The sequence below is a fragment of the Neofelis nebulosa genome, chromosome 2 (assembly GCF_028018385.1).
Source record: "Neofelis nebulosa isolate mNeoNeb1 chromosome 2, mNeoNeb1.pri, whole genome shotgun sequence".
NCBI lineage: Eukaryota > Metazoa > Chordata > Mammalia > Carnivora > Felidae > Neofelis > Neofelis nebulosa.
Window position 1 is genome coordinate 150,324,120 of NC_080783.1, and position 11,630 is coordinate 150,335,749.

An 11,630-nucleotide genomic window follows, 5' to 3' on the forward strand; every position below is an offset into this window, starting at 1 on the left:
CAAAAAACCACCTACTCTGGGGTAGAGGTAAGACTTTAATTTTTTTTTTTAATTTTATTTTTTTAATTTACATCCAACTTAGTTAGCATATAGTGCAACAATGATTTCAGGAGTAGATTCCCTAATGCCCCCTACCCATTTAGCCCATCCACCCTCCCACACACTCTCCAGTAACCCTCTGTTTGTTCTCCATATTTAAGAGTCTCTTATGTTTTGTCCCCCTCCCTATTTTTATATTATTTTTGCTTTCCTTCACTTTAATTCTTTAATTAAACAATTAATCACTTTAATTCTTAGTAATTATTCACATCCTCCTGTGAAATATGTAGATCTGCCCCTTCCCTGATAACAAGTGTTTTAAGGAAAAGAGAAGAACCTAAAGATAATGAGAGCCAGGGATTGGTGAGAAAAGCAAGAAATAGAAACAGAAAGGGAAGGGGGGAAGGGCCCAAGAAGACAGGAGAGGTATATCCCAGAAGCCTCTGCAGTCTGCCTCAGTCCTCATTGCCCCAGGCTTCAGAAGCATGATAAACACTCAAAGGCAGTGTGTTCAATACACAAGACATTTCAATGGCTCCCCACTGGGCTCCCATCATTGCTTGGTGTGTAGTCTGGGCTCTCCAGAGAAACAGAATGAATAGGCCAGAGAGAAGTAGATAGATTTACTATAACAAATTGGCTTGCATGATTATGGGGCCTGAGAATTCGCATCCATAGCCAATGAGCTGGACACTCAGGAGACACAATGGTATCTGTGTTCCAGTCCAAGGCTGAGGGCCTGAGACCCAAGACAGTCGATGATGTAAGTTCCATTCTGAGTCCAGGTGTGAAGGTGGGAAAAGACCGATGTCCTAGATCAAAGACAAGCAGAGAGAGAGAGAATTCTTTCTTACTCAACTTTTTATTCAATTCAGGGCCTCAGTGGGCTGAGGCCCATTCATATGGAGAAGGGCGAGCTGCTTAACTCAGTCTACGGATTCTAATGTTAATCTTATCCAGAAACATCCTCACAGACACACCCCAAAGTAATATTCAACCAAATATTTGGGCATCCCATGGCCCAGGCAAGTTGACACATAAAATTAACCATCCCATTTGGCAACAGCCCCTGTCGGCACACCACTTTTTGGTTGTCTGTGCCCAGGCTGTTCTCACCTTAGACAGTAGAGGCTAAGAGCAGAAACAGCCTTTCCTAGCATCCTACCCCCAGTGTCTGACACATAGCAGGTGCTCCATAAATATTTGGTGACCCAGGAATCATTGAGTGATCCCCTTCTTAGAGAAGGGGCAAGCTTTGCTTTTCACTTGGAGCTGACCAAAACCACTCTCACTTCTTGTCTAAGTTTGAGAACAGGCTGTTACCAATTGGTATCTTTTACGTTCTCTCCAGGTTTCAGAAATCTTTGTTTGTAAAATCCCAGCCTTGCCTGTTGTCACCACAGCTACCCAGAAACTGTCAAAGTCCCACAGGACCCCTTAGGGAAAGCCAGGAATACTGTGCAATTAGTGTAATCCGTAAGCAGCCAGCAACAGCACCACGGGCCCTTCCAGGGGAGAATGAAAAGCCTGATTCAATGGAGACTGTCATAGCCCATGAGCCTGCTGAGCTACAGGAGAATTGTTCTAATGCTGTGAGACAGGTTTCTAGAACAATTTGGAAAAGGGTGAAGAGACCCATCTTCACTTCATCTTACTTGCTGCAAGTCTCTGCTATTCAGGAAATGCAAGAAAGAGAAATCTACCTTTTGGGTTTCTGTGTCTTAGTTTTGCTTGTGGAAAACAGTGATAGTGGACCCAAAGACTCACCAAAGTATGGGAGCCCGTCAATCCCCAACACCTCAGGCAGGATGCCGGGCTCAAGGAAAACCAAACCCCCAGCGAGTCACAACTACTGGCTGCTCACAGAAGTGGCACAGGGTAGTAGTAAAGACTTAACCCCTAAATCAGAACTGCCCTCTAATCAAGAGTCTATCATTTGCTGGTTTGGACCGTTACAGTGGTGACACCAAAAGGTAGCTTAGAGGGGCTTTAGCCACCCATGATCTCCATCAGATTTCAAGCTATTCCAAACAAAGGCAACAACCATCGTTGTAATGAACAGTTGAAATATACTTGATCTTATGTGACTATAACCATGTAAGAAAATGTAGGGGTTTTTTTTATACATAAGCCAAGTTAATGCAGTGTGCATTTTACACAAACACAGCTTCAAGACAAATCCCCTATCAGTCCCCCCGACACCCCAAACCAGGTCACTACCCTAAGCCAAATTCTGGAGCCAACACCAGCAAAGCATTTGCTTTCTGTAAGACTCAGTTTCTTCCTCTGTTAAAATAGTAAAAGTTGATATAGCTATTGAGTACTTTCTGTTTTCCAGGCTGAGCTAGGTATTTTTGTGAACTTTCTTATTTAATCCTTACAACAACAGTACAAAGTCAGGCCTTTCCTCTCTGTGCCTCAGTTTCTCAGGTTGTAAGATAGACATATAATGCCTACTTCTTGGGGGTAGAGTAAAAGGTAAAAAGTTACTTGTTCATCTCAGTTAATCTGCCTCATAAAATACTCCATTCCCATATTACTGTAATTTCATTCTGGGTTCTGTGCTAACTGGTCATCTCCCAGCAATGATGTCAAGAGTCAAAGTTTATTCCATTCTCCATATCTGGGTGGTGGCTACCTTTGGGCTCCCAATCTGGCACCCTTTGCTCCCTTCTCAGTGGCTTCTTCTCAGGAATACTTCCCTCCTGAGCAACTTTCTTCTCAGACAGACTCTTCCTCACTGAATTGCTACAAACTTAATCAATTATTGGGAAAAAATCGTATAATATTGTCCCTGATATCTCAAAGTAAATCATTATACTCCATGACTCTGTAGCTTTCTCTCTACCTATTTCATTCCTGTCTTCAGCAAGTACTCTCCTTTCCTTTTGCTAACTCCTTTCATTAATCCTTTTATTAAAGTTATTTTATTTTATTTTATTTTATTTTATTTTATTTTATTTATTTTATTTGAGAGAGACAGAGACAGTCCGAGTGGGAGAGGGGAAGAGTGAGAGGGAGAGAGAGAATATCAAGTAGCCTCCATGCCGCTAGCACAGAGCCAGATGCAGGGCTCAAACTCACAAAACTGTGAGATCATGACCTGAGCTGAAACCAAGAGTCAGACACTTAACCAACTAGGCCACCCAGGTGCCCTTCCTATCGTTAATCTTAATGTTTGCCCAGTTCCTCCTAGAGATTTCACATGTTATCTGATGCCAGAGTTGGATTGGAGAAGTCAGCCTCCCAAAGGCTCAAATGTTTTTGTTTTTTTTTTTTAGAAAATGGCATTACACCTACCTTGTAGGTCAGTAAGGGAATTTTAAAAGATATTACACATGTTCCTGTTCTGTGCATTTTTAATATATCAGAGGTGCTCAATAAATGGAACTTTTCTTCCACCCTTATCAGGCCTGTCCCAGAAAACCCCAAAAGGACATGTGTGGAAAAAATCTAGCTCTGGCGTGCCGGCCCTGATTTGAGAAGGCCCAGAGCCAGCACAACAAAGACTTTCAAGGCCCAGTACCTGAGTCCTGGCAGTGTGGCCTCACCCAGTAGTATAAGTGATTGTTGGAATCTGATGTAGTTAGAGACATAAAAGACAATCATCTCACATCTCTAGATCTTTCTACCTGGCAGATATCTCTGAGACCACCAAATATGACTATGCAGTACATAGCCAGGCACAGCTGCGCACTGGGGGCCTGGGCATCTCTCTCTGTGCCCTGCTCCCCCAGCCTGGTCTAACCCATCTCCTGTCTCCATCTCTCCAGCCCCTTCACTCTTCCCATTCTTCTTCCTCTTGCCATCCTTTCCTGTAAATGGAGATTGTATTAATACCATGAGGTTGCTAAGTACATCAAAGTACATGTGTCTAAAAATGCCTTGTTAACTGTAAAGTGCTATACAGAATTTATGTTTCCTTGTTTTACTTTTCAGTACAGGAACTAGCCTGTATGTTTCACATGCCATCAGTTAAAGTGCTGGTTTTAGTTGGGGCTGGGAGGTTGTTTGTTTAGTTTTAGGGTCTTTGGCTTTTTGTTTTCTTGTTTTTGGTTTCTGGTTTCTGTGCACATTCTGGTTCCTAAGGGAATTGGTGGTATTTTAAAAACCTAGCTGGCCTCCCAGTGTGGCTGAGATAGAGACATGATTCTCTGGAGAAATAATTCACACTGTGCAGCTTGCTACATAGATTTGCTCAGGTGAGAAGTGGTTCAACTACAAACTCACACCTGGCACTCGGAGTGTCTGTCCTTGTGACTTTTGATTTGGGGATTGGATCGGAAACCACAATATGATTCCTTTGTCCTAACATAAAGACTTGCCCCTCCAAATTGGCAAGTTCACAGACTTCTAACTGAATGTCAAATGCAGCGGCTCTAGAGGACCCTTTAAGGTGCCCCATGATGAGGGAGCACGAGGCAGGCTGAGGGGTAAAGCACAAGCTAGCACCCCCCCCCCACTCCAGGTGGGATCTGTGTGATATTTCTTGGACACTCCCAGCTACCCAAGAACAAAGGAGAGGGGTTTAAGTGCTTCCCATGGTAATGTGGGAAACTAAGGCAAATGAAAAATTAAATTCTCTTACTGCCTATAGCCCATTGACAAGTCATTGAAACCAGCAGAGTGACCTCCCTCTGAGGATCTCAGCTGCCTTGATGATGACACTTTGCTAGGGGCAAAAGAGAACCTTAGCTTAACATTATCCCAACCTCAAGGATCCTGTAAGTCAACTTCCTTTATCTCAGCTGCCCCAAGATATATGCTGGCGGTCATACTCCAAGCTCATGGCCCCATGATATACATCTAAAGAGTCTCATAACTGAGGTTTTATTAAATGGTAATAAATGGCATTTTCCTAGCAACATCTAGCCCCTCAAGGTCCTGGAAACCTTGCTTCCAAAATTCTTTACAGATTTACTCTATCACTGACCACCTCCCAACTTGAGGGTATATGATAAGTTACCCATCACGACCCCAGTGCGGCTCTTACTGCCCATGGGTCCTGTCCCCATGCTTTAATAAAATCACCTTTTTACACCAACGACGTCTTCAAGAATTCTTTCTTGGTCGTTGGCTCCAGACCACCCCACTATCATCCCAAAATTTCATCACCCCACAGGACCCTGCTGGGGACTCGGTAACAATGCTTTGCTTCCCAGCCTGAGTTCTGAACCTATTGAGAAATAATACAAAAGACCAAGTCGTTGGAGACCAAAATGTCTCATTTATTACTGATATAGCTTAGGTTGGAAGATCTGACTTGTATCTATTGGCAAATGGAACCTTAGCTCCAGGCTGGACCCTTTCAAGGCAGTGCTGGAGCAAAGGGAGCCTCTCCCAGCAGGGTGGGGGCAGAGCCTGCCGAGAGTTGCTGAGCAGAGCATGTGCTCACGGCAGAGGAGCCTGCTTCCTAGAGGAAAAAGTGAGGCACTGAGCCGAGCTCCCATTTTCTTCCCAAATTCACCAAGTAGAAGGAACCCTGCCATAGACTAATTCTAGTCAAGGACTACTCTTTTCTTTCAAAGTCGTCTTGAGGCAAATGCTTGTAGAATGACAATTTCCTTCAAGAGGTTACCTTGATCTATTCTATTCTGTTCTATTCTGCCACAGTATTTAACCCATCTCCATTCCATGCTCTTTCTGGTGTTTACCACAAACCCCCATTGTGTTCTGGCATTCACACCTCCCTCCACTGCAGTCACTTCTTCCGTTTACCTAACACCCAACACCCACTCACCACCAGCTGTAGTCTGAAGGCACGCATGACATAGTGGCTTGAGTTAGCATTTCCTCTTAAACCGTTTAAATGATACGACCTGTCTGTCTTTTGTCCTCACATAGGCAGGTTCTGTCGGTGGTTTCCATGTTTTTGGACTCCAATGTCAGTAGTGTTACATGAGCCCACAACAACAATAAATGGAAAACCTAATCATTGTGGTTTTTCGCCTAAGTTTGTTCCATTTAAATGAGTCATACCATTAAGTAAATACACAGTTTCTTTTAAACCCTTAATCAGTTACACAAGTACCAAAGAGTTCACTCTGACCCTGTGTTGTGTGAAGGCTTTTTTTCCTTGTTCTGTAAAACTTTCATTCTTGGATTACACATTTTCAGGGACGACTGCCAATTCCTTCCTTTCCCCTCTGTCCTTCTCTGATCATTGTATGTGTATATTTTCATGTCAGCATCCTGGTCCTGCAAATAAAAGCCACCTTTCCGGTTTTTTCAGCAAACTGAATCAATTCCAATTTTCTGCTGGGCTTCCCCATTAGTGTTTGGTGTGGGTGCTTTGCTGGATTGTTCCAATAAGCTTCCCACTCTGTTTCAAAGGCATCTAAGGTAAAGACCAATACGCTGGAGAGGAACTGAAATTTCTGAGTTTCAGAGGCTGGTCTCCTCCTGTAGGCCCCAGCAGCTGGGCAGGTGTCTAAAGGGACTTGGCAGGTAGTTGCACTCTCCCCTGTGTTCCCATTATCTTCCCAACAACACTTTATACTTCCTTCTGCTATGTACACACCATCTGTATTTTCGTGACTTACTCCACTTTCTCCTTACCTACTCAGGAAATCTGCCAAAGCAAAACTCTGTCCTATCCTTTGGGTCTGTTCCAGCTAGCTCCTGACTCCTAGCGGGAGCTCAGTTACTATTTGAGGAAAAGGGAAAGAAAAAGAAAGAAGTGAGGAGCTCAGGAGGGGACCCATGCATATGCTAGTACCCCTTTCCAAAAAGCTGTCTCCACACATTTTCTCCACATGTCTCCACACATGGCCAGCTCCTTCCTTTCTATCACTCCCATGTCCATTCAATCTCACCCCCTCAGACTGACCGCACCCTTCCTAAAGGAGCCACCAAATAGGCACACATGGACACATACACACAGTTACCTTCTGTCTTCCTTCCCTGATTTATCCACTTTTGGCTCTTCACTATCAGAAATTATTTTAGCTGTACGTTTAGTTGTTGTCTGTCTCCCTCCACTATGATGTGAGCTCCAGGAAGTACCTTAGCTACAGTATCTAAAATAATGCCTGGCATGTGGTAAGTGCCTAAAGGGTTCCAATTAAATGAATAAATAGAGAAAGGGAGGAAGGGAATGTCCCCTCCCCCTTGCCCGATTCAATCAACTTTTCAATATAGAGCAGTGGGAACCTCCACGGAGAAAAAGGAAACTGTTCTTCTGCCCTTTGCTTATCTTCCCCCTGGCTCTTCAATGTAGACTACAGGGTCCAGAAAACCTCTTTGGTGGGAGAACGGGTGAAGGAAGTGAGAAGCGTCTCCAGCCATTTATCCTTCAAGATGCAAAGAAGAATGCAGGAAGGAATGTGGCGTCCAGAGATGCAGAGCTGTCCTGGAGACATTCCAGCCATGTGCTGCCCGTGTGCAGTAAGGACCTGCTGAGCGTCAGAAAACGGGGAACACGGTTTGCACAGACAGCCACGGGCATTTTCGGTACGTCTTGGCACCCATGAACAGGTGGCACACTGCAGCCTCGGAAAGGCCAGGGGCCAGAGGCTGTGATGCTGTTGCTCGTCCCACTGCGTTGTCAATCTCTCCTTCACTCTGTGCATCTGCTTCCTTCTCTCACTGCAGACCTGTGCACAGGAGCCAAATGTGGCTGCTCAGGAGCCCCACAGACCCATTTCCCAATTCCGGGAGGAGAAGCTGACAGGGCCAGCTGGAGTCAAGTGTCCACATCCCTTCTCAGCAGCTGTGGGGCAGGCCCACGTTGTAGGGGTGTGGCAGCTGGAAGTGTTCAAAGACGGTGGCCTGTGGCTGAGGAATACCCCAAAGGATGCTACCAACTTTTTTTTTATGTTTATTCTTTTTTTGTTTGTTTGTTTGAGAGACAGAGTGTGAGCAGGGGAGGGGCAGAGAGAGAGAGAGAGAGAGAGAAACAGAATCCGAAGCAGGCTCCAGGCTCTGAGCTATCAGCACAGAGCCGAACGTGGGGCTCCAACTCATCAACCATGAGATTGTGACCCGAGCCAAAGTCCGAGGCTTAACTGATTGAGCCAACACCCAGGCGCCCCTCATCTTTACCTTAATCAACAGGTGGTATGCTCCAGACTGATAACATCTGAGAAGCAGTTTATTGTCGTTTCTTTTCAAATGTCCAGATATTTTCCATTTGTTTTCTCTGTCATTAACCCATCATCATCTAGCACTGGAAGCGTAAAATATAAAAGGTCACCCTATGAAATGTGTGCTGGGTCACTAGGGCATTAAGCACTTGTTTCCAGTGTTAGTGGATCTAAAGCAGCAATCATAAGTCAATGACAGAGAAATATTTACTGACCGAACATAGCCTAAAGAAGCCACATGTGACAGAAATCCTGTGGGCAACTTTCCACCTTCCTCTTTCATTGATTCTGGGGCCTGAGAAAACAACTCCTGGAATGTACCCACTGAGTGCAACTACCTCAACAGAGTAAGATAGTGTATCCTGAATGCATCCAAAACACATTTTTCCATGGGCAATTATGAGGCCAGCTCACAGAGCCTTATACCTCCTCTTTCACTATTTCTGACTCATTCAAATGGTTTTCTGGCTATTTAGCCCAGGGGTACATGATACAAGATGACCCTAGGTGAAATCATACCTTGGGTGTTTTGAATACTTGATATTGTGTGTGTGTGTGTGTGTGTGTGTGTTTTGTTTGTTTTGTTTTGTTTTTTGAGAGAGAGAGAGTGAGTGCAAGCAGGGGAGGGGCAGAAAGAGAGGGAGAGAGAGAGAGAGAGAGAGAGAGAGAGAGAGAGAGAGAGAGAGAGAGAGAGAGAGAGAGAGAGAATCCCAAGCAGTCTCCATGCTGTCAGCTCAGAGTCCAACTCAGGGCTCCATCCCATGAACTGTGAGATCATGACTTGAGCTGAAATCAAAGAGTCAGACACTTAACGGACTGAGACACCCAGGAGCTCCACTTGTTGTTAGTTTTCAATTGATTGACCTTTGAGCAAAGTTGTTCCTTTGTTGTGGAAAGTCTATTCAATAGACTGGGGTTGTGGGGAGGGTAAAACATGTTGGCTTCAAGGAGAGAAATTGCTGTGCACGTTAATGTAAGATTTGTCATAACTGGGCAGAAACATATCTCCAAAAATGATGATTCCTTTGGAGAATGTTCCTGCCCTAAGTGTAATGCAGTTATGTGTCCACCACTGTCCTGGCTTGTGGAGAGGTTCGGGGCCAGTTCTGTCTGGTTCCATGCTAGTATGCACCCAGGTACTGCTCCGTGAAGATCCCTCTAGGTGACCAAGACTTCGATCCTGGAGCTTTTACGTGTCCTGGGCTATTGGAAATGGGGCTTCCCACATAGTATGAGGGAACAGCTGAAGGAAATCCTGGGGCACAGGTGGTCACTTTCAGACCTAGCTAATCACAGTAATTCAAGCCAATGATCATTCCTCACCACAGGTGAACAGGACATCTAATCTAGGTGCTCAGGACAGGTGGAAGTCTCCAGGGGTGTGAGCTGATGAGCTGGGAACCATGTTCCAGTGGAGTACAGGTATCTCTCTGTCCTTGAGGTCCTTCCTCTCCCCCATCTCCCAGCCTATGGAATCTTTAGTATGGGGACAGAGCTCTATTTGCAATTATGCAGCTATGCATCCGGCTCTTTCTGTCTCACACTTGTACCAGGGACTTTTGAACTTAAACATTACTAATTCACCTCCTTTATTCTCTGCCTCAAGAGCAACATCCTTCCTCTAAAGCACTGGATGACTCATATCTAGTTTTCTGGGCTGGAAGGAAGATCCTCAGGGTGCAAGAGAAAATGAGAGAGGGCAGAGTTGGAAGGATTGTGAGGGTTGAGGGGTGGTGAGAACACGAAAATAATTCCTTAAAATGTTCCCCTCTTCCATATGGGTTAGGCGTTGTGCCCATACCATAATGCTTGTTACTATGGAGTTTTGTGTTCTTGTTCATATGGTTTCCTGCAGGGTTACAGGACAGATAAGTGGACCTGACCCTGAGGAGAAAACAGGGAAAGTGGCTGGATTTGGCTTGGGGCAGCACAACTGGGGCTGAACCGTGGCTGTCCTGCTGCAGAGTTGACTAAGGGGCCAGATCTTGGGGAATGTACTGATATTAGGCTTTATCTCCTTGTGCTTTTTGAGGACCATAATGCCAGGCCTCACCTCCAGCAGTGAAGGTATGTTTCTCCCCTGAAGGGATGTCATTTGAATTATTTCTTGGGTAAGCTGACCTAGAGCTGAGTGAAGGGGACAAAAATAAACAAATACCTTCTCCTTTTCCCGGGGGTGTATCAGGCCTAGATTCTGAGGATGAACACAGGTGAAAACCTCCTGTTTGGGGAGGTGGGGTTTGTTGGTTAGGATGGCCTTTGCTATGGGAGGTAGAAATGAGAAAGTGTACCCCCGAAATGCCTTGGCACCCACCGCACCTTACCGGCTCCCTACTTAAAAGCTTGGAAGCATACCCTGCCATGCACGTGGCAGCCGGAAGTACCAGGGAATTAACACCCCCAGGGGAGTGTCCGGCCAGTGGTGGTTTGGAGCAAGTGGATAAATATACCCAATTTCTTCAGTCCTCAGGACAATTCTGAGGCATGTTCTATACCAGCACTGTCCAGCAGAAATGTAATGTAAATCACATGTGTAATTTTACATTTTCTTGTAGCCACATTAAAAAAAAGTGAAATGAGAGGCACCTTGGTGGCTCAGTCAGCTAAGTGTCTGACTCTTGATTTCAGCTCAGATCATGAACACACGGTTCAAGGGATCTAGCCCCAAGTTGGGTTCTGCACTGACAGCACAGAGTCTGCTTGGGATTCCCTCTGTCTCTCTTTTTCTGTCTCCCTCTCTTCCTCTCCCTCTCTCCTCACCTCTCTCCCCCTCCCCTGCTCATGCTGTCTCTTTCTCTCAAAATAAATAAATAAACATGAAAAAAAAATTAAAACACGGAAAATGATATAGGTGAAATTAGTTTAATAGTGTATTTTGTTCAACCCATATATCTAAAATATTATCATGTCAATATATAATCAATATAAAATTATCAATGAGATATTTACATTTTTGGTAGGTTAAAAATCCAGTGTGTATTTTAGAGCACATCTCAGTTCTGATTAGGCATATTTTAAATGCCCAGCAGTCACACGTGGCTAGTGATTCTCATGTTGGCCAGGCCAGATCTATACTGTCTCCCAAAGGTTCCCAATGTAACTGAGCCCCAGTTGCCTACAGTGGTAATCTTCTTATGGATGCACCCTACTGAGACTTCCTTCCCTTGGCCCTTCCCTTCCCTGAATGACTTCTCCAGTCTCTTACAAATGCTGCCTGAGTTCATCTTCCAAATGAACCACTTGCGCTCATATCCATGTCTCTGAGTCCGCTTCTGGGAACCACAACCTAAGACGTGATGGATCTAAACCTACAGGCCTAAACGTTAGCTACATTCCATATTAGTTATTAAGTTGTCCTCAATTTTGAACTTTCCTTCTGTTATTTTTTTTTTAATTTTTTTAATGTTTATTTTTTGGAAGGAGATAGAGCCGAGCGGGGGAGGGGCAGAGAGGCCGAGACACAGAATCCAAAGCAGGATCCAGGCTCCGAACTGTCAGCACAGAGCC

The 11,630-nt window shown here is 44.8% G+C and overlaps 1 long non-coding RNA gene across 1 annotated transcript; it reads right to left on the reverse strand.

Moving 5' to 3' along the window:
• Positions 1-647: 647 nt before the first annotated feature.
• Positions 648-6,166, reverse strand: LOC131504452 (uncharacterized). Its single transcript, XR_009258001.1, has 2 exons — positions 5,780-6,166; positions 648-851 (listed from the first exon to the last, which is right to left on the reverse strand). It is a non-coding gene; the product is annotated as an uncharacterized LOC131504452 (long non-coding RNA).
• Between the last annotated feature and the right edge of the window lie 5,464 nt (positions 6,167-11,630).